The sequence below is a fragment of the Dendropsophus ebraccatus genome, unplaced genomic scaffold (assembly GCF_027789765.1).
Source record: "Dendropsophus ebraccatus isolate aDenEbr1 unplaced genomic scaffold, aDenEbr1.pat pat_scaffold_357_ctg1, whole genome shotgun sequence".
Taxonomy (NCBI): domain Eukaryota; kingdom Metazoa; phylum Chordata; class Amphibia; order Anura; family Hylidae; genus Dendropsophus; species Dendropsophus ebraccatus.
The window spans coordinates 133,383-156,226 of NW_027209994.1; the positions used below are offsets into that span (position 1 = coordinate 133,383).

The 22,844-nt window shown below is 43.7% G+C and overlaps 1 long non-coding RNA gene across 1 annotated transcript in view; it reads left to right on the plus strand.

The window, feature by feature from the left end:
* LOC138775894 (uncharacterized) overlaps window positions 1-15,805 on the plus strand; it is a 24,354-nt gene extending 8,549 nt beyond the window's left edge. Inside the window, exons 2-3 of the long non-coding RNA XR_011360673.1 lie at window positions 2,610-2,750; window positions 15,603-15,805. This is a non-coding gene — a long non-coding RNA (uncharacterized lncRNA). The remainder of the gene's footprint in view (window positions 1-2,609; window positions 2,751-15,602) is intronic.
* Window positions 15,806-22,844: the final 7,039 nt, after the last annotated feature.

A 22,844-nucleotide genomic window follows, 5' to 3' on the forward strand; every position in this document is an offset into this window, starting at 1 on the left:
TCGCTCCGCCCCCCAGCAGTTTGCTTTTAACCCCTTCACAGTGATGTTATGATAAAATTTATCCTAGCCATTCTGAGACTGTTTTCTGTTGACATATCATACTTTAGGTTACTGGTAAAATTTGGCCGATATCTGTACAATTTACGTGTGAAAAATGCCCATTTTTTATAAAAATAAAATTAACGTTTCAATTTTTTTAAATTTTCTGCTGTCACCATGCGGGTTTAATTGTGTGTTAATGTTATTGCCAGCATCATTACGCACATGGCAATACTAAATATGTGTAATTTATTTATTTTCTTCTACACTTGCATTGGGGGGCAATGGGAACTTTGTGTTTTCTACTTTATTTATTTACATTTTTATTTGTGTGTGTTTCTTACTTTTTTACTTTCCCAACATGGGGACTTTACTATAGGGAGTGGGCATATTGCCTATAATGTAAAAAAAAAATAATCATGCACTATGTTATAGCCTTTATAAGGGATTGTGGGGTATGGTTGTCTTTTATACAATAAAAAGTACATTTTAGATCCCTTCACTCTCGTTCTAAATGTACTAGCTGTACTTTCTGGGTATTGCTTACAAATTGGGTATTTGGGTACATGCACACTGGGTCATGCATTCCACCGCTCGTGGACTGAGGCCGGTGCACGCGTCTCCGCCTGTGTCATAGACTCCATTTTATGCATGGGCCTATTCCGTCGTCCGTGCAAAGAATCAACCTGTTCATGCTTTGGACGGACAACGGAATCCGCCCGTGCATAGAATGGAGTCTATGACACGGGCAGAGACGCGCGCACCCGCTGCAGTCCATGAGCGGGCGCGAACACTCTGACAGTAAAGTGTAAGAGCATCCCATGGACATCCCGCTGTGAGTATGTCAGCAGCCCACCCGTTAACCCCCACCCCCGCCGGAGCATATACATCACCTTCTCCTCGCTCTGGCTTGCTTTGGGAGTTCCCGGCATGCCGAGCTCGGCTAATAAGTGCGCTGCCCTGTCGCAGCGCACTGATTGACTGAGCGGGACGTGAGGATGCCAGGAGCCCCGAAGCAAGCTGGAGTGGAAAGCAGGTGAAGTATACGCTCCGACAACGGGGGGTTAACAGGGCGGGCTGCTGACATACAGTTTTTTTTTTAATGTTTTAAAACTTTTTTCTTTACACATTTTGGATTGCATACATAAGTCCCTTAGGGGACTTATATATGTAATGCTCTGATTGCATATACTGATGAATAGCAGACTCTATCTATAAATCACCGATCCGACAGGACGGAGATAAGTAGCTTACCCCCGTCTGCCAGTGGATGTGATGGTCCCAATCAGTCAGTGACAGGTCTTTGTCCTGTCACTGACTACCTTACTCTGACCTAACTCTGCGATTGGTTATATCCGCTGTAAATATAAAAAAAATTATACACACACCCTCACTATGCCAGGTCTTGACACCAAACAGGGTCTATTAATATCCACAATCTGTTTGTAATGCTTGGTCTATATTTTGCCAGTGTTTTTATAGCTATTTATAGCATGAATTAGACAAGGCAAGATCATAGCCACTGTGGGGGAGATTTAAGAGTGGTGTAAACCAGTCTTAAATAAAGGCCCACCCCATTTTCCCCAGCTCGATTTACTAAGTACAGCTCTTATTACAGCTGGTTTTTGTATTCCTCCATTTCACCCATGTACTATGTCACCAGGCGTGTTTTTCTTAGTTCTGTGTCCAAAAAAAACAAGCCATGCCTCCGCTTGAAAGTAAAAAGTGAGAGGGGGGATAATGTGTATTAACACATTCTGATACAAGAGTAAAATATCAGCATATCACAATATATCTGCAACATAGCATGGTAACAGACGTGGATGAAAGTGTGAGGAGAGACAGTGTTGGGTAAGTCCATGAGCTACCAGCAAGGCTGCCATGTGGGGAAATACAGATGCTGTCTCCTCCACAATAGTCTTATAAAGAAGTCTGGCGAAATTTTTTATTAAAGTATTGTATTGCCCCCCAAAAGTTATACAAATTACCAATATACACTTATTATAGGAAATGCACATAAAGTGCTTTTTCCCCCTGCACTTACTACTGCATCTAGGCTTCACTTCCTGGATAACATGGTGATGTCACGACCCGACTCCCAGAGCTGTGCGGGCTGTGGCTGCTGGAGAGGATGATGGCAGGGGGACACTGAGGGACACAAGACACTGGAGGGACACTGAGCATCCCCCTGCCATCATCTTCTCCAGCAGCCACAGCCCGCACAGCTCTGGTAGTCGGGTCGTGACATCACCATTTTATCCAGGAAGTGAAGTAGTAAGTGCAAGGAAAAAAAGCACATTATAAGCATTTCCCATAATAAGTGTATATTGGTGATTTGTATAACTTTTGGGGGTCTTTTTGCCGGACTTCTCTTTTAACTGTGGATTCTTTCTCCCCGAATACCTCACTACCCCCAGTCGAAAGATAGGAACAACCGACAAACTGGAAAAATTAAAAGGTAATGAGCAAGATGGGAAAAGTGTTTTTAAAGCAGAAAACCAATGACATCCCCTGAAGAAACCTGTTGCAGAGATTTATCAACATTGAACTGAAATTTGTTCTCTTTTCAGATAAAATGTCATTTGACTATTTTGAGTACAAGGGAACCAGGTTTTCCACTAAGGTTCACAGTGAGGATTCGCTCACCTATGCTGAAAATGAATTTGAAGTTTTTGATGACGACATTTTTAATGTAACCTTTCCAAAATCTGGTAATTACCATTTATTATTCTTTAATCTTTTCGGGTTTACTTTACATTCCTTAAAGGGGAACTCCACATAAGGAAAAAAAAACTATTAAAAGATATATAGATGTGTCTATATAATGTATTACCTTATCTGTACAGTTCTGCCACACTGGTAGCTGATAGAAATCCAGGAAGTGAAGAAAAATGGCCTCTGTGCCAATTCACATTTGTCTCCTGCTCCCTCTCTTCTCCCACCTTAGGAGACAAAAATTCCATGCCTCTGTCACACATTGTGTGTGTTAGGTAGGCACAAGTTGATAATGCAGACAGGGGGAAGGGCGTGATGTCATAGGAGAATTGGCTGGATCCCCTAATCCCCTGAGTTATTCACCATCTTTGACCAGCCAGAAGCAGCTGCTGCACTGACTTCATTGATTGTGCAAGTATGCAGTGAAATTAGGGCTGTGTTCACACATGTTGGAGTGTCATTGCAGTACTGTAGCGTATTCACAAAAATGATGCAGTAAGACAAGTAAATGATGCTAAACAGCAGAGGGGATCAAAGCCGGCACTGCCAATCCCACCTGGAGAAAAAACAAGGCATAAACAGTATATCTCAAGTATGATAATATGAGATAAAGTCCTTATTGTGGGGCTCAACTTCAAAGATAAAAGATGCTTGATCATAATATGTGTGTGGAGATGAAAAGAAAAAGTTCAAAAAGTTTGCTATGCTGTGTGGTGTTACAGGTAGAGAATACAGCGTGCTGTGTGGTGTAACAGGTAGAGGATACAGAATGCTGTGTGGTGTTACAGGTAGTAACTGTGCGCTGTGTGGTGTTACAGGTAGAGAATACAGTGTGCCGTGTGGTGTTACAGGTAGAGAATACAGTGTGCTATGTGTTGTTACAGGTAGAGAATGCAGTGTGCTGTGTGGTGTTACAGGTAGAGAATACAGTGTGCTGTGTGGTGTTACAGGTAGAGAATACAGTGTGCTGTGTGGTGTTACAGGTAGAGAATACAGTGGGGTGTCACAGGTAGAGAATACAGCGTGCTGTGTGGTGTTACAGGTAGAGAATACAGCGTGCTATGTGGTGTAACAGGTAGAGAATACAGCGTGCTGTGTGGTGTTACAGGTAGAGAATACAGTGTGCTATGTGGTGTTACAGGTAGAGAATACAGTGTGCTGTGTGGTGTTTTAGGTAGAGAATACAGCGTGCTGTTTGGTGTTACAGGTAGAGAATACAGCGTGCTGTGTGGTGTTACAGGTAGAGAATAGAGCGTGCTGTGTGGTGTTACAGGTAGAGAATACAGTGTGCTATGTGTTGTTACAGGTAGAGAATACAGTGTGCTATGTGTTGTTACAGGTAGAGAATACAGTGTGCTGTGTGGTGTTACAGGTAGAGAATACAGCGTGCTGTGTGGTGTTACAGGTAGAGAATACAGTGTGCCGTGTGGTGTTACAGGTAGAGAATACAGTGGGGTGTCACAGGTAGAGAATACAGCGTGCTATGTGGTGTTACAGGTAGAGAATACAGCGTGCTATGTGGTGTTACAGGTAGAGAATACAGTGCTGTGTGGTGTTACAGGTAGAGAATACAGCGTGCTGTGTGGTGTTACAGGTAGAGAATACAGCGTGCTGTGTGGTGTTACAGGTAGAGAATACAGTGTGCTGTGTGGTGTTACAGATAGTAACTGTGCGCTGTGTGGTGTTACAGGTAGAGAATACAACGTGCTGTGTGGTGTCACAGGTAGAGGATACAGTGTGCTGTGTGGTGTCACAGGTAGAGAATACAGCGTGCTGTGTGGTGTTTCAGGTAGAGAATACAGTGTGCTGTGTGGTATTACAGGTAGAGAATACAGTGCGCTGTGAGGTGTTACAGGTAGAGAATACAGAGCTGTGTGGTGTTACAGGTAGAGAATACAGTGTGCTGTGTGGTGTTACAGGTAGAGAATACAGTGTGCTGTGTGGTGTTACAGGTAGAGAATACAGCGTGCTGTGTGGTGTTACAGGTAGAGAATACAGCGTGCTGTGTGGTGTTACAGGTAGAGAATACAGCGTGCTGTGTGGTGTTACAGGTAGAGAATACAGTGTGCTGTGTGGTGTTACAGGTAGAGAATACAGTGTGCTGTGTGGTGGTACAGGTAGAGAATACAGTGTGCTGTGTGGTGTTACAGGTAGAGAATACAGTGTGCTGTGTGGTGTTACAGGTAGAGAATACAGTGTCCTGTGTGGTATTACAGGTAGGGAATACAGTGTGCCGTGTGGTGTTACAGGTAGAGAATACAGCGTGCTGTGTGGTGTTACAGGTAGAGAATACAGTGTGCCGTGTGGTGTTACAGGTAGAGAATACAGTGTGCCGTGTGGTGTTACAGGTAGAGAATACAGTGTGCCGTGTGGTGTTACAGGTAGAGAATACAGAGTGCCGTGTGGTGTTACAGGTAGAGAATACAGAGTGCCGTGTGGTGTTACAGGTAGAGAATACAGTGTGCTGTGTGGTGTTACAGGTAGAAAATACAGTGTGTTGTGTGGTGTTACAGGTAGAGAATACAGTGTGTTGTGTGGTGTTACAGGTAGAGAATACAGTGTGTTGTGTGGTGTTACAGGTAGAGAATACAGTGTGCTGTGTGGTGTTACAGGTAGAGAATACAGTGTGCTGTGTGTGTGAGACCACAATGAAATAATAAAGTACTGCAAATAATGTGTGGACACAGCCTTAATGTTCTGCAACAGATATGGGCAGGGTGGAGGACTGTGATGAACAACTGAGGGAAAGCATTGCACTCTGGAACCAGTACTGCATTCTGGGAAGCATTGAGCATTCTGCTCAACCGGGAAGTACAGATATGCAATACAGACCCCCCCCCCCCCAAAAAAAAAAATAAATAAATAAATAAATAAAAAAAATAATAATAAAAAAAAATAATGGATTTTTGTTAGTTTCAAAACTGGGATAGATAGGTAAGTAATGCTTTTTGTTTTTGTGTGTCAGACTGTATTATCAGACAAGCAGTTTGTCTAACCCAATTAAAGTCAATGGGAGGTGTTTGGGTTAATTTTATCACATATATAGTAGGAGAAACTGTAATTATTAGAGATGAGCAAACCGGGTTCGGTGTTTGATTAGCGGTGGCTGCAGAACTTGGATATAGCTCTAAGGTTGTCTGGAAAACATGCATACAGCCAATGACTATATCCATGTTTTCCAGATAGCCTTAGGGCTTTATCCAAGTTCAGCAGCCACCGCTAATCAAATGCCGAAAGTTCGGGTTCGGATCGACTTGAGCATGCTCCAGGTTCGCTCATCTCTAGTAATTATCATCCAGAAGAGTAAACTGGAAACATGGAACAACTTATAGTCTGAAATTTGGCTTTAAGAATGAAAGAGATGGGCGAATATAAAAAAATGCGACAATTTGAATAGAATAGCTCCCGATAATCGTACGAATATGGAATCCCATTGTAGTCTATGGGAGAGAAGTACTTGGGAACTCCTCTGTACAAAACATCGATACATCTAACAGATTAGATTATTTTAAAAAAAAATTATTCTGCAATGCAGGCTGTCAAATATGGGCTCTGTGCATCTAACAGATGTTGAGATTGATTTTTCAAAAAATTATTCAGCAATATAAACTGACCAAAATGGGCTTTTTACCCACTCCTAAAAACTGGTACCATTGGTGGCAGCGAGAAGAGCCCAGCGGGGAAGACAGAGTTTGCGGTTCAACTAAATTAGGTAGCAGAACATGGCAGGAGAGATGAAGGTATTTAAAAAAATAACCATTTGGAGGCCTACAAAGGGGATGAGGAGAAAGAGGTGTATGTAGTGCGCATCAAGCTAATACAGGTGTATTTTTCAAAAATACATTCAGCTGTAACACTTGGAACACTAGCTATGGGCAGCAGTAGAATCCAATTTTTAGAAGCAGCAGGCATAGGAACTACAGACGTGATCCATTTTTATAAATGTCAAATGATCCACATTGTCAGTGGATAGATGGATTTGTTTGTCAGTGGATAGATGGATACATTTGTCAGTTATCACCCTGCCAGCTGTGCTGAATATGGGTAATCCTGGCTGCTGGGTAAGATAACACTTCTATGTTGTGTCAAGCAAGCTCAGGCCATTCATCCAGTTTGAACACCCAGAAGTTGAATGGGTCAAGATCTAGTCCAAAAACATCGATGTTAAGACGCAGATAGTCATGGACCATGGTCTTAAAGTGTCACTGTCTCCAAAGACAATCATGAAGACAGGGGGGAGAGCTTAAAACTGCTTTTTTTCATTATAAACCCAATTACAAAGTTTCTTAAAATTGCCAGAAGGCTGGCTGCCGGACTGGCAGCTGTACGGCATGCAGGTCAAAGTGGTGGTAAGAGAAGATGTCAGCCGTGTTGGTGGCGGTGGGGAGCGGCCAACAGGATCTTTAAGTGGAGATGGTGCTTGGTAGTGCTGCATCGGCACATCGGCAAAAGAGGGCCGCTTTGCCTTGGAAGTGGAGGAGGAGTAGGAGGCGGTAGATGGGACGGTAGTTGGAAGCCCAGGACCTGTGTGACCTTTTTTCTCCGTGCGACTATTCCACAGCAATTCATGCTTTCCCTGCATGTGCCTGTTCATGCTCATGGTACTTAAACACTTTTCATGTTTTCCCCTACTGACTCGTTGCCGGATAATACAGCATATCACCTCAGTCGGAGAATCAGAGGCTTGATCAAAAAAGGCCCAGACTTCACAGGTTCGGGACCTCTTAGATGGCGAAAACCTACTAACGGTCTCCCTGCTGCCATCACTGACCACAGCTGGGTGTGTACCACCTTCACAGCAGAGAGCCCTGGTCTGAGTATCAGAGTAAGATAACTGTTCTCCAGAGAAGCCAAACCAAGGAGTGATATCAGTGTTCGCAGCAAAAAGCCCTGGTCTGAGCATCAGAGTATGGAAACTGTTCTCCAGAGAAGCCAAATCAAGGAGTGATATCAGTGTTCCGGGCGACGGAGGGAGTAGGTCCACCTCACCTCCGAGAAGTGAGTAGAATTATATGCAATATTTCATGTTTTAGAGTCGGTATTAGTGATGAGCAAATACTCGATATATATTCGATAAGCGTTCAAATCCCCCAGCTTCCGGTTTCACCCTCCAAATGGTCGAATAGATGTTTTTCCCTATTCGAATACTTGTTCCCATAGACTTTAATGGGATCGAATATTCGATTGAATATTCGAATATTCGCGGGATATTCGAACGAATATCGAATATTCGAATATCTCACTATTCGCTCATCACTAGTCGGTATTAAGAAAAAGAGATCGCTCTCCATTTTTCTGGCTCTTTATTGCTTTTTTTCTCTACATATCCGGAGACTTTTTGAAGGATCCGGAGGGTGTAGCGATTCCGGCTGAACTAACTATGAGCTAATACTGGGCGTTGTACAGTAGTATTTTTTTCTGTTTTATCACTGACCACGGCTGGCGCAGTAATATCAGCGGACTTGTGCAATCGCCCTCTCCCTTTCCTAGGTGGGACCCGCACTGCATCTACACCATCCTCCACTGATGATGCCCTCGATAGCTGTTGCTCCAAAGACAACGTTGGATCTGCAATGTCATCATCATTGTTATGAAAAGTGACCTACTCTATCTGACAGTCTACATCCTTAACCCCTTAGGGACCAAGCCTATTTGAGCCTTAATGACCTGGCTAATTTTTCAAAATCTGACCTGTCTCACTTTATGCGCTTATAGCTCAGTGATGCTTTAACATATGCTAGCAATTCTGAGATTGTTTTTTGTAACATATGGTACTTTATATTAGTGGCAAAATTTGGTCACAATCTTTTGTGTTTTTTGTGAAAAACATAAAAATATCATGAAAATTTTGAAAAATTTGCCCTTTACAAACTTTGAAATTCTCTGCTTCTAAAAAAAGAAAGTTGTATCTCATAAATTAGTTACTAGGTCACATTACCAATATGTGCTCTTTATTCTGGCATAATTTCGTAAACATATTTTACTTTTCTTGGGTGTTACACGGCTTAGAAATGTATCAGCAAATTACCAATTTTTCATGAAATTTCCAAAACTAATTTTTTTAGGGACCAGTTCTTTTTTTAAGTGTGTTTAGGAGGCTTGTATACTTGAAACCCCCATAAATAACCCGGTTTTGGAAACTAAACACCCTAAGGAAATATTCTAGGGGTATAATGAGCATTTTAACCCTACAGGGGCTGGAGGAAAGTATTCACAATTAGGCCAGAAAAAAATGGAAAATAGAAATTTTCAAATAATATGTTCGTTCAGATTAAAGTATCTCATTTTCACAAGCAACAGGAGAGAAAAAGCACCCCAAAATTTGTAACGCAGGTTCTCCTGAGTACATTGGTACCCCATATTGGGGCGTAAACCACTGTATGGGCACAAAGCCGGGTTCAGAACAGAAGGAGCGCCAATTAGCATTTTCAGTGCAGATTTTGCTGTACAAGTTTTCAGGCGCCAGGTGCGTTTGCAGCGCCCCTGTAGTGTGTGCAGAATAGAAACCCCCCAAAAGTCACCCCATTTCGGAAATTGCACCCTGGGGTGCAGAGAGCATTTTGACCCCATAGGTATTAGAGGAACGGTACCTCATGTAGGCATTAACTACTGTATGGGCACACAGCAGGGCTCAGAAGGAAAGGAGCGCCATTTTGCTGGGGCAAAACCGCAGCTAGTATCGGTTATTAGAATAACGCAGTTGCTAATTATTTTTTTTTTATGAGATTACAGGTAATCTGGGGTGGTGAAGGGCAACCTGGGAGTGTTTACTTGCTATCTGGGTGGTACGAGCAGTCTGAGGCAATCTGGGGGTGTTTATGGGCAATCTGGGGGTGTTTACTTGCTATCTGGGTTGGTTACGGGCAATCTAGGGTGGTTACAGGCAATCTGGGGGTGTTTACTGGCTATCTGGGGGTATTTACTGGCTATCTGGGGTGGTAACGGACAATCTGGGGGTGTTTACCGACTATCTAGGGGTGTTTACTGCCTATATGGGGTGGTAACGCTGACGATTAGGCAAGTGTGTTTTTACCCTAAGGAATTAATCACTGTAAACACTAAGGTTATTCCGGGGGACACAGGGGGGGGGGACATTCATCTCCTCTCACTGTGGATTAACGGTGAGAGGACATGAAAGCATGCAGTGCCCGTTACCGGTGGCCGCCGTTATACTGGTAATAACGGCGATCGTCGGTGCGGGGACTGGCCGGGACTGACCCCACACTTTGCCCCAACTTCTCAGCGACCTCCGGTAGCTGAGAGGAGGGGGCTGCGGGCATTACCAGCGCCGCTGCACTATTCTGCACCATCGCCATAAAAAGCTGATGGCAGCAGAATAGAGCCCATTAGTGATCGCCGTAAAAATTCATATCGGCGGTCACTAATAACATAATACATGTATTCTCTGGGTTACTACGGTTACGGTGATACCACATTTGTATAGGTTTTTTTAACTATTACCACTTTGGCGCAATAGAAACAATCTTCCTAGCCAAAAACCACAAAAACTGTCGCCACATTGCAAGATCCATAGCGTTCTTATCTTTTGCGCGACAGAGCTGGTTTTGGGCTTATTTTTTGCGGAAAGATCTGTAGTTTCTATTGATACCAAGTTTTATAGGTATTTGACTTTTTGATCTCTTTTATGATGTATTTTCTAAAGTGGATTGATAAAATACAGCTATTCTGGTACAGTTTTTTTATTTATTTTTTTACCGCGTGTGTCGTGCGATAAAATTATTGATATCATTTTATAGATTGGGTCGTTACGGACGTAGCGATACCAAATATGTATAGGATTTGTGTTTTTGATCACTTTATCTAATGTTTTATAGTGTATGGGGAATGTAATGCATTTTTATTATGGGGGATTGTTTGGTGCACTTTTTTTTTTACTTTTTTACACTAGTGTACATTACTGTACACTAGTGTAACACTTAGATCACATTATACAATACGCTGTACTGCTTCTGCAGTGCAGTGTATTGTATCATGTCACCATCCTGCTGACAGGCAGTAGCACAGCCACCCCTGTCAGCAGGATGGCTTATCCATGGTAAGCCCTTAGACCTTCATTAGGCCCCCGGAGTTACCATGGAGACGTCGGGGGACCAGATGGCGCCGCGGGACCTCCGATCACGTAAGTGGACCTGCGGCGCCGTCCGGTACACACCGGAACCTGTTAGATTTAACCGGTTAAACTGCCCGGAACGGAGAATCCTCCGCTTCGGGCAGTTACAGGAGGGGGTCAGCTGTCATACTGACAGCTGATCCCTCGCACTGCCGCCGGGCGGCAATTCATTCCGATGCGTACGCTGTTAAAAGGCTTACGCATCGGAATAAAGCCCATTAGTGACCGCCGTGAAAAGGCACGGCGGTCACTAAGGGGTTAAGCTGCGGGCTAGAAGCCACAGGCACTTTCAGACATTGCTAACTGCTCGGTATTTCTTACGACAGAACAGCTTCTTGATCCTCCTCTGAGGGCATCGGCAATTGGGCGTCAGAGCAGACTAAATCATCCTCTTTGGCCTCTTGATCTTTCAAACCGCCTTCTGACCCCAACTGCATTGTGTGATCAAAGAACTCTTCAGAATGTGGATTATTTTCAGTGACCTGTATAATGGGTTGAGACCTTCTACCCATGTTTGCTTCCAGTTGGACTGACGATGATGATGATAATGATGATGACATTTGTAGCCATGACTGAGAGGAAGAGGAGGTCAAAGTGCTTGATTCAGTGTCCGATACCCAGTGAAGAACAGATTGACGACGCTGTTCATCAATAAGGCGCACAGGAAACCTAGCAAAAGAGGACAGGCATGGCTGTCCTGCTACTGACGATGTTCTCGCTTGTATGTTGGCTGGAGACTGGAAGCAGTACTTTGTGCACTACCTCTATCTCCCCTTCCTACACCTGATACTGCTCGCCTACCACCTCTGGTTCTCACCATGTTAACAAGATAGAAATAAAATCTTAGATAGAAAATACAACATCAATGTACACAAATCTGATGTATGATTAATTACTGGGTATAACAGATTATTCAGTATTTTTTTATGATGGACAAAGAACGTATGTCAGCTTCTAGGAATACCACTGTAATCAGTAAACAAATGCACATAAACAAAGGAAATGTACGTTTAATAACTGTTTAACAGATATCTACTATTTTGCATTTTTCCTGATGGACAGAGGATGTTTTATAGCTTATAGGAATACAGCTGTAATAACCTCAAGAAATGCCTGTACACAAACGAGATGTACATTCAATCACTGTAAAACATGTCTACTAATTCGTATTTTTTTGGACTGAGGATGTTTTTTAGCTTATAGGAATACAGCTGTAATAACTAATCAAACGCACATACACAAATGAGATGTAGGTTTAAGTAATGTATGACAGATGTAAGCAGACCAAATACACACTTAGGTACTATGTATAAAATGGCAAATCCAATATGCAGCCTGCAATCCCAAAGATACATATTGCTGTGGCTGCAATGTTGTCTATGGACAGGAAAATGCTTTCAGCAAATATGCTAGTGTAACCTTAAAGAACACCCCATTAATCTCTTAAATCTCACTGCCTATCTGTGAGTTAGCTGTCTGTACAGAAAAATGAGTGAGGAGACAATGGCGTCCAGAAAGCAACATAGGGACTAATCGAAATGGCTGCATGCAGGAAAATGATACACTGCGATACCAGTCTGTACAGCACATTGGGTGAGTGAGTGAGGAGACAATGGCGTCCAGAACACAGCACAGCGACAAATCAAATTGGCACTGTGCAGGCAGACGATGGTACACTGAGATTGCCGCCCATACACCACGCTGAATGAGGAGCAAATGGAGCCTAGAACGTGGCACAGTGACTTTTATGTGACATGGTCATGTGATTTTAGCAGCCAATGAGACCCCTACACCTCAGCAATGACGTTTCTGCTCTTAACTCGAATGCTAACTCAAACAAACTGTACAATGTTTGGTTCGGTTTGAGAAAATCGAGATGTTCGACTCGAACTTAACTTTTCTTGAACAGTTCAGTCAACACTACTGATCAGACAGTAAGGGCTGCATGGACATTGTTAGCGATTTCCATGCAGCCCTTACCCAAACATCTGATACCTTACCTCTTACTGCTCCCGGTCTTCTCTCCTGTGCTCTATAACTTGCCGGTCAGACGCTGCTGTTTAAATTCAGTTACTGTTGATTTAGCCACATATGCTGGAAGTTTGTTCCAAGCTTCTACTGCTCTTATAGCATCTATTACTCTTTAGATTTTAACAAATATATTTCTAAGAATCCATTTGCACATTCTCTATAATAGACTAGGGTTTTACATGGTTATATAACATGAGAACTGCAGCTTTATTCTCGCTTTATCCGCTGGATGGAACCAGTAGCGGTCTTTGGCACCAAGCACCCCAAGCAATCGCTTGGGGCCCCCAACATCCAGGGGGCCCCACACACCCCGCTCTTCTCTTGTGCTCAAGACTGCTAGACAGGGCTGCTGCCCCACTCGCTGCTGTGATCTAAACTGTAACTATGAGCACTCGTAATGAGCGCTCACAGTTACATGCAGCAGCACTGACAGGGCTTGAGCCATTGGCTCCCTTCCTGTCAGTCACTCTTGTGGCCGCAGGAAGTGTTTTCCCTGCGGTCACAAGTGGCCGCTCTGTCCTTGTGGTGTCGGTGCTCCAGTGACATCACTGGAGCATCGGCGCCAGGACAAGGGGAGTACGGCCTCTTGTGACCGCAGGGAAAACACTTGCGGCCACAAGAGTGAAGAGAAGAGGGGACGCCCGGACCCAGGTGAGTGTTTTTATTGTGTTATATGCTATATGGGAGGGGGAGCACACAGGGGCCTGTGTAACTGGGGGAGCGCACAGCGGGGGTCTATATAAATGGGGGGAGCACACAGTGGGGCTATATAATGGGGAAGACTCAGGGGGGCTATATATAACTGGGGGAGCACACAGGGGGGCTATAGACTACTGGGGCTTCACAGAGGGGTCTATATATTACTTGGGGGGACTACAAGGGGGGAGATTATCAAACATGGTGTAAAGTGAAACTGGCTCAGTTGCCCCCTAGTTTGAGGAATGAAGGGTGGAATCTGGTTGCTAGGGACAACTGAGCCAGTTTCACTTTACACCATGTTTGATAAATCTCCCCCAATGTCTCTTGTCTCCAGTTTGGGTGGGGTTTCTGATAGAGACATAGAAGGGAGCTAAGCGACTCTGTACCGACTGTTCCCCCCCCCCCCTCACCCAACTACTTATACCTGGTTGGGCTTTCTTTTGGCTGATAAACAAACTTTACTGGGGGCAGCACACTGGGTATATACAACTGGGGGCAGCACACAGAAGGTCTATATACTTTTGAAGGACCACACGGGGGGGGGTATATATAACTAGGGGAACACACAGGCGTCTATACACTACTGGGGGAAGCACACAAGGGGTATATACTACTGGCGGCTGCGCACAAGGGGTATATACTACTGGGGGCAGCACACAGCGGTCTATTGTTGTGGAGTGCGTGTCGAGGGGGGGGGGGGCAGACATAACTTCGCTTGGGGCCCCAGAAATGCCAAGACCGCCCCTGGATGGAACGGTTAGCTGTGTTACAACTTACAATGTTACATAGACAGTTAATCAATCTTTTAAAGATTCAATTTTCTAGGTCGAGTGGCATGTTCAAGAATAGTCCTATTTATTGCCATAAAACTACATTTGTATATGTATAAGCTCAGCCAGGAGGTCAGGACTGGTTTTCTCTTTGTTCAATACACTGATCTAAGAATCAGGCAGCAGAGAATCGGAGGGCAGTGGACTCAGGACTGGTTTTCTGTCTGTGAATGTAAATAATAAGGTACCTATCACTGATAGTATTTACAGAAATCCAAGATGGTGAGGAAACCATACAGTATGTAGACTGGAAAACTATTTTAGGCTATGTCCCCACACAGTATTTTGGTGAGTATTTTGCAACCAAACCCAGGAGTGGATTGGAAACACTGAAAGGCTGTGTTAACACACTGTTGAAATTGAGTGGATTGCTGTCATTTAAAGGAGTTGTCCAGTGAAAATCTTTCCTTTCAAATCAGCTACTAAATATCATGCAGGAAATGTGGTTTAATTTCCAGTCTGACACAGGGACTCTGTCTTGGTTTTCTATGAATCCCCCAATCCCCATGTGGCTATGTTTACACACTGTTTCTGTCTATATTTTGGTCAGTATTTGCAGCCAAAATCAGGAGTGGAAACTACAGAGGAAAACTATAATGGAAAGATTTGCAGTTTCTATATTTTCAACCCGCTCTTTGTTTTGGTAGAAAAAACAGTGAAGAGTGTGAACATTGCCCCAAAGTGCATAAAAAGAGTAAAAATGTATATAATACAGTATTCTGATTGCTACAGACACACTCCACCTAAAGATTATATTTATTTTGTATTCACACTTTTCCTTTTTATACAACTGAGTGAGGTAGTTCATTCAGGTCACAGTTTAATGATAGAAGCAAAGAGATGACTGGCACACCCACACAGATTAGTTTGTCTGTCAGAATTCATAGACCATGCCAACATGTTGTGCTCCTGCCTGAAACATATAAAAAAAAACTGTGCAATAGATTAATCTATGACTTATTACATGGATAAACAAGTTTTGGCCTCTTCTGCAGTGTGCCAATGGTGCTTCCTAAGAGCAACTGTTACCAAGCACCTGATAAAGCACACTGTAAATGCCTATGTATGCAGTGTATATATCCTGGGAGACCCCAAGTATATTTAAACATATCAATATGGATAATGTATGTACTGATATTAACTCTTTCTACTTATAGGTACTAACTGGATGATTCAGATCTTGAGTTTAATTAAAAACAAAGGAGATCATGAAAAAAGCAACATTCTGCCTATTTTTATGAGATCCCCATGGTATGAATCTCTTGGATCTCAAGAAGCAATCCAAAATATTGAGTCTCCAAGAGTATTATCTTCCCACCTACCGCACCACATGTTTGCTAAATCTTATTTCAAATCTAAGGCAAAAGTAAGTAAAATGTAATACTCTGTGATGACATTTAATATTAGGGATAGGTATACAAATTGAATGTGGCTGAATCATTCCCCTTCCATAAAGTGTCCGGTTGTGATAGCAACCATTGCCCAAAGATGACATCCGGCATGGCAGCCTAATTAGAATGAAAACTTCCTGTAATGCCTTAACTGCTAATAGTGGTTCATTCCCATCCCTGTACTGCCCTTCCATGGTTTGACTCCTTACTGGCCCAAATCCTGGCATGGATATTGCCTCCACTTCGCACCTCTGCTTCTGTTTAGTACCTGGCTCACCTTTTTGGCTAATTTTAACTATGCTTCTATTGTTTCCTTTGGCCTGTCGCATCCTGACTGGTTTACTCGTAATGATCAATGGCTTCGTTTTCCACTGCTACTGCCTCGGTGCTACTACCTGCAATCTGTCTCTCTGGTGACCAGGACTATCTTACAGCATAAAGAAAAAACAAACAAACAAAAAGGTAGCTAAAAAACGTACTCACTAGGTTGCCAACGCTACCCCAAGAAGGGACTAGGAAGGTATCTATGAAAGGCATAAAAGAGTCCCAATTGTACATATTGTCTATCAACTAACCAGTTGTCCCATCTTACTGCCATTATGTTCCAGGGGTCCCAAACTCCTCTGCTTAAAGCTCCCTGTGGCCGTTATATATCCTTAGGCCACTACAGAGCCATCTATTCAGTGCTTTTCTACACTTGCCACTGGTGCCAGTCTCCCTCCTACAGGGAGACTGCTTGTGGGATTCGGCCGTTCTTATTGGCCCACTGGAAACCCCCCCCCCCCCACTACCCATTGGTCCACGGTGGTCTTGTGGTCCCCGGCCTTCTGACAGCAGCATGGCTAACCACTTTAGCCACTGCTTTTTTTTTTCTTTATGCATATGTGTCAGGGACCCCTCACGGGAGTATCCCACTTCAGTACTCCAACCAGCTTTTTTGCAAGCCCCCGAGTAGCTCCAGGTGTCTCATCAAATCCAACTGTACCCCAGAATCTTGGGGTGATACACACAAAGCCCAACGGGTTTCAAGGTGAGCCTGGAATCTTTATCCATTCTCCTTCCTTTTGGTCTATTGTATCAGACGAGGTGCTGCCTTTGGCCTCTTCTCTCTCCCTGTATATCTTACAGCATATTCTTGCGGGTGTCAAGCTATTTTTCTATTGTGTTTCATAGTTCCAGTCCAAGCTATACATTATGGGGATTCTATAAAATGTATTTTCTATGGATACCTATATTGGATTTCTGGTGGAATCTGCTATACATACACCTAGGTTAAATAAATTTATACTGCTTGTTATGTCTTCCTACAGTATAATATTCTGTATAATTCTGTATAATGTTTTTTTTATAACACTTCTGGTTTTAGCTAAAACACTTTTCTGATTGTGTTCTCTTCTGCTTTATGTAGTGCCCCATTAAGCTAAAATATGACTTTAATCGGCAAGCATAATGCATGAGAGTCACAGTGAGTGGACATAATGGCTCACGCTTATTGTGCCTTCCTCTCACCAGTCAGGCTTAATTGGCAGCCAGAGTATCAATGGACACCACCAGTTACCAGCTACCAGTCACAGTGCCCATCAATTTCATTTAGATGGACACACACTTGCATGCTGTAGCATTCTATTAACCCCTTAACGACCGCGGGCATACATTTACGCCCCCGAAGTCCGTGCCTAAACGCAAATGGACGTAAATGTACGCCTGCGGTTTCCCCGATCGCTGTGTACACACACAGCAATCGGGGAAGATGGCCTGCTATAAGGTATAGCAGGCCATCCTAGCTTGTCGGCACGGGGGGGGTGGTTAACCTTCCCCGTGCTGACGATCGCCGCTATTGGCTGATCAATTCAGATCAGCCAATAGCGGCAATCTGCAGCTTTCCGGGTCATCGGTGACCCGATGACCCGGAAAAAAATGGCAGTCAGTGCTGTCCGAGGACGGCAACGACCGCCATTACTGATAAAAGTAATGGTGGACCGGCCGATCACGGCGATATAAGTGCCCCCAAAGTGTAAAATACCTGCTCTGGACCCCTCAGCTAGGTAGCTGAGGGGTCCAGAGCAGGTATTTGGGCCATACTCACCGGAGACGGGGTCCCGATCGGCATCTTCCGGGTCTGCAGCGTCCTCTTCTCGCGGCGTCCTCTTCGACTATTTCCGGCGGTCCCCTTCGGCTTTTTCCGGCTTTTTCCGGAATACTGCCCCCTAGCGGCTGATAAGTGTATATTATACACTTATCAGTAGCTACAGGGATGTTCAGCATGTAAAAAATGTTTTTTTTTTTTTTTTTTTTTCCGCACCCTGCCGCCGCTGAGTGCTGATCAGCATCGCACATAAGTCCTCCTTTTTGGCGTAGGTTGTTTTTTTTCTATATCCTACCGCCACGGTATTAGCAACACCTTTTTTGCGTAGGTTTTTTTTTTTATACGTAATGTTAAAAAAAACATAAAAAAACACTACATTACACAAAATAAAGTTTTACACTACACCACTACACATTTACATACCCCATATAGCAATCCCCGTATAAAGATGGCCCCCAGGGTGTTTTCAGCGTCGGACGCATACGCTATTATTGCCTCCGACACTAAAACAGCCAGTGAGGATACTTAGGGGGATCCTTTTTGCTCCATTCATCCTCATCCTCATCATCCAGTGTCGTATCTGGGGGTAGATTAGCGTACGCTGCCCCCAGACACGTCTTTCCCGCCAGTACCGTCCCAATAAGAGCTGACGGTATGGCGTGAAATTCTACAAACTCTGTGAGAGTACCTCAGGGTACACTTACAGATTTAGGGTACGTGAACACTGCGGAATGGCGAAGGATAAACCTTTGTGCATTCCGCAGCTGACATCCGCCGGCGGACTGATGGAGGCGCGTGTCTCCGCCCATGTCATAGACTCCATTCTATGCACGGGCGGATTCCGTCGTCCGTCCAAAGAATGAACACGTTCATTCTTTGGACAGAGGGCGGAATCCGCCCGTGCATAGAATGGAGTGTGACACGGACGGAGACACACGCCTGCATCAGTCCGCCGGTGGGTGCCAGCTGCGGAATGCACAAAGGGTTATCCTTTGCCATTCTGCAGTGTACATGTACCATTACAGTGTATGAAGGAAGGGACACCCGAATCCACCCCCAGATGAAACCCCCCCATCCTTGGAGTTAGTGGGAAGATCGTTCGGTAACTGATCTTCCCACTGATGGATAAAGGTTACCACCTTACGGGGATAACTTTTATACCAGCACCCCCTCTTCCGGTCCCTCGCTGCCCGAGCTACTGTAGCTTGCGGCGCGATCCGAAAATATCAGAAGCAGTAATAGAGCCCGAATATTTAGCAGCCATGGAGCAGACCCAGCGCTTCTGGATATGAAGGACCCCGTATCGCACAAGGGCAGCATTTTCCAGGTGACGTCCCCCACACTGGAAACAGGAGACCCCAGAAGAAGTGCAGAGTGTGGCGTAACAGAGGGATCAGGAAGGACACCATTTTCCAGTGTGACACTTTCCTGATCACCCCGGCCTCTGCATACAGGATCGCTTCAAGGCACACCACATGTCATTGGAGTTCTACATTTTCTAAATTCTGTCCTTTATTCCTATTTCAGGGGTCCCGTTGATCCAGGGACTATTCTGATTGCCATTATGGAGTCGGGAAGGAATTTTTCCCCTGTGATGAGGCTACTGTCGTCTGCCTCACGAGGGTTTTTTTTTTGCCTTCCTCTGGATCAACACAGGTTGAATTTGATGGACACCTGTCATTTTCAACCTTTATAAACTAATAATTGGCCTAATACCCCAAATAAATTAGAATTGTCCCTTTTCCCCAGCTAAGTAGGTATGGCCGACATTCCCATTAGAGACTTGCCATAATGCAATTACAAAGCCTCTGTGTGGCCAGGATATTAGAAACCTCCCACAAGTGACCCCATTCTGGAAACTACACCTCATAAGGAATCTAACAAGGGGGGCAACGGGGATATGGCCCCCTGGTGACGCGCACATTTGTCCATCACCAGTGGGGTCCATATGCTCACTGCACCCCTTGTTAGATTCCTTATGGGGTGTACATTCCAGAATGGGGTCACATGTGGTGGGTTTCTACTGTCCTGGCAGCACAGGAGCTTTGTAATTGTGGCATAGCCTCCATCCTCCATTCCAGCCTCTAAATGGCGCTCTGTCCCTTTGGTGGCTTGCCCTGTGCCCATATGGCACATTATGTCCACATGTGGGGTATTTTCGTACTCAGGGGAAATTACCCTACACGTTTTGCATTAATTTTCTTTTTAACCCCTTGTGGAAATGGAAAAAATCAAGGCTAGACCAACATTTAGTGAAATTTTTTTTACATTTTTACACTAAATCATTGATCTTGTCTTAATTTTTTCATTTTCACAAGGGGTTAAAAGATAAAAAAAAAAACGAAATACCCCACATGTGGACATAAAGCGCCATGTGGATGCAGGGTAAGCCTCCAAAGGGAAGGAGCTCCATTTGGCTTTTGGAGGCTGGATTTGGCTGGAATAGATTTCGAGGGCCATGTTGCATTTAAAAGGCCTCTGTGTTGCCAAGACAGTGTCAACCCCCCACAAGTGACCCCATTATGGAAACAAAACCCCTCAGGGAATGTAACAAGGGGTGTAGTGAGCATATGGACCCCACTGGTGACGGGCACAAATGTGGAACAATGTGGCATGAAAATAAAATATTAAATTTTTTACACTATAATGTTGGTTTAGCCTTGAATTTTTCATTTTCACAAGGGGTTAAAAGAGGAAAAAACACACAAAATGTGTAGAGCAATTTCCCCCAAGTCCGTAAATACCCAATATGTGGACATAAAGCGCCATGTGGGCGCAGGGCAAGCCTGGAAGGGAAGGAGCGCGTTTTGGAGGCTGGATTTGGCGAGAATGGATGATGAACGCCATGTCACATTTACAGAGCCCTCGTGCTGCCAAAACACTGAAACCCCCCCACAAGTGACCCCATTCTGGAAACTACACCCCTCAAGGAATCTAACAAGGGGTGCAATGAGGATATGGACCCCTTGATGATGGGCACATTTGTGCCGTGAAAGTGAAAAAATAAAAATTTTAACGTTGACGTCACATTGTTCCACATTTGTGCCCGTCACCAGTGGGTCCATATGCTCACTGTACCCCTTGTTAGATTCCTTGAGGGTTGTAGTTTCCAGAATGGGGTCAATTGTGGGGGGTTTCCAGTGTTTTGGCAGCACGAGGGCTCTGTAAATGCGACATGGCCCTTGAAATCCATTCCAGTGAAATTCAGCTTCCAAAAGCCAATTGGCACTCCTTCCCTTTGGTGGCTCGTCCTGCGCCCGCTTGGCACTTTATGTCCACATGTGGGGTATTTACGTACTCTGAAGAAACTGCACTACACGCTTTGTTTGTTTTTTTTCCTTTTATCCCTTTAAGAAAATGAAAAATTGAGGGCTAGAACATTTTAGTGTAAAAAATAAATTTTTCTTTTTTCATGCCACATTGTTCTGAAAATCTGTGAAGCACCTGTGGGGTCCAAATGCTCACCGCACCCCTTGTTACATTCCTCAAGGGGTGTAGTTTTCTAAATGGTGTCCCTTTAGGGGTGTTTTTTAGGTTTTGGCACCCCAGAGCCTCTGCCAACCTGAATTGGTACAGTCAAAAATGACCAAATAAAACAGAGGCGTTGAAATTCTCTAGGCACTCCTATATATCTGAGGCTTGTGGTTGCATCAAACAACGCAATAGGACCACATATGGGGTATTTATATAAACTGCAGAAACAGGGCAATCAGTATTGGGGTGCATTTTTCTGGTAATAAGGTTATAATTATGAAAACTATTGGATTACAATAAAATATCTGCACAGAAAATTAAAATTTTCTAATTTACACACTTAGCTTTTATTTCTGTGCCTTCCCTAAAGGGTTAAAAAACTTTCTGGATATGCTTTTGCAGAGTTTAGGGGGTGCAGTTTCTGAAATGGGGTGCTTTGTGGGTCTTTCTAACACACAGTCCCCTCAAATACACTTTAAACCTGAAAAGGTCCCTAAAAATATCTGATTTTGAAATTTTACTGAAAATTTGGAAATTTGCTGCTAATGTTTTAAGCTTTCCATTGTCTAAAAAAATGAAAGATAGTTTAATAAATGCCGCCACCATAAAGTAGAAATGTTGCTAATGCTATTTAATATATAATTTACGTGGCATAACCATTTTCTGTATAAGCAGAAAAGTTTCAAAGGTAAAATGGTAATATGTAATTTTTCACAATTTTTCACGTTATTTTGGATTTTTTCATAAAGATTCATTATAAGTATCGACTCCAATTTACCAGAAATGTAAAGTACAATATGTCACGAGAAAACAATCTCAGAATCAGTCAGATAGGTAAAAGCATTCCCAAGTTATTAATGACTAAAGTGACACAGGTCATATTCATAAAATTTGCCTCGGTCCTTAAGGCCATTTTAGGTTCTGCTGTGCTGAATGCACTTGGGCATGCTGCTTACATTTGGCCCCCTGGGGCACTTTGACTAAATGGCCATACCACTGATTCCATGACGAAATCAGTGTAACGCCAACTTAGTGGACATGGATTCTGGAGTTTAGCAGTATCTTTAGAACTGACCTTGATTCCTGCCTCCATTTTTGTCTTATTCTGCGCCATGCTAACCTTTTAAAAGTGTGAGGTAAATGGAACACCTGTAGCTGGACATCTGGCTTGTAGCTCAGTGTTATACAAGTGCATACTGAGGGTTTGTGTAGACACTGTTTTAGTGCTGTAGGTGACTGGTCTGTGCATGGTTTTACCTCTCTGCACGTCTTGCTGTCATTTCAGTTTGTCATTGGTTTCCTAATTACTGGTAGTAATGATCAAACACTAAAATGTTTGAGTTGAACTTCGAACAGTAGTGGTGTATTATTCAGACTTACTGTATGTGCCGGAAAATACGGTTATATGATATATGTAATAAAAACAGGAAAATATATGTGTGTGTGTG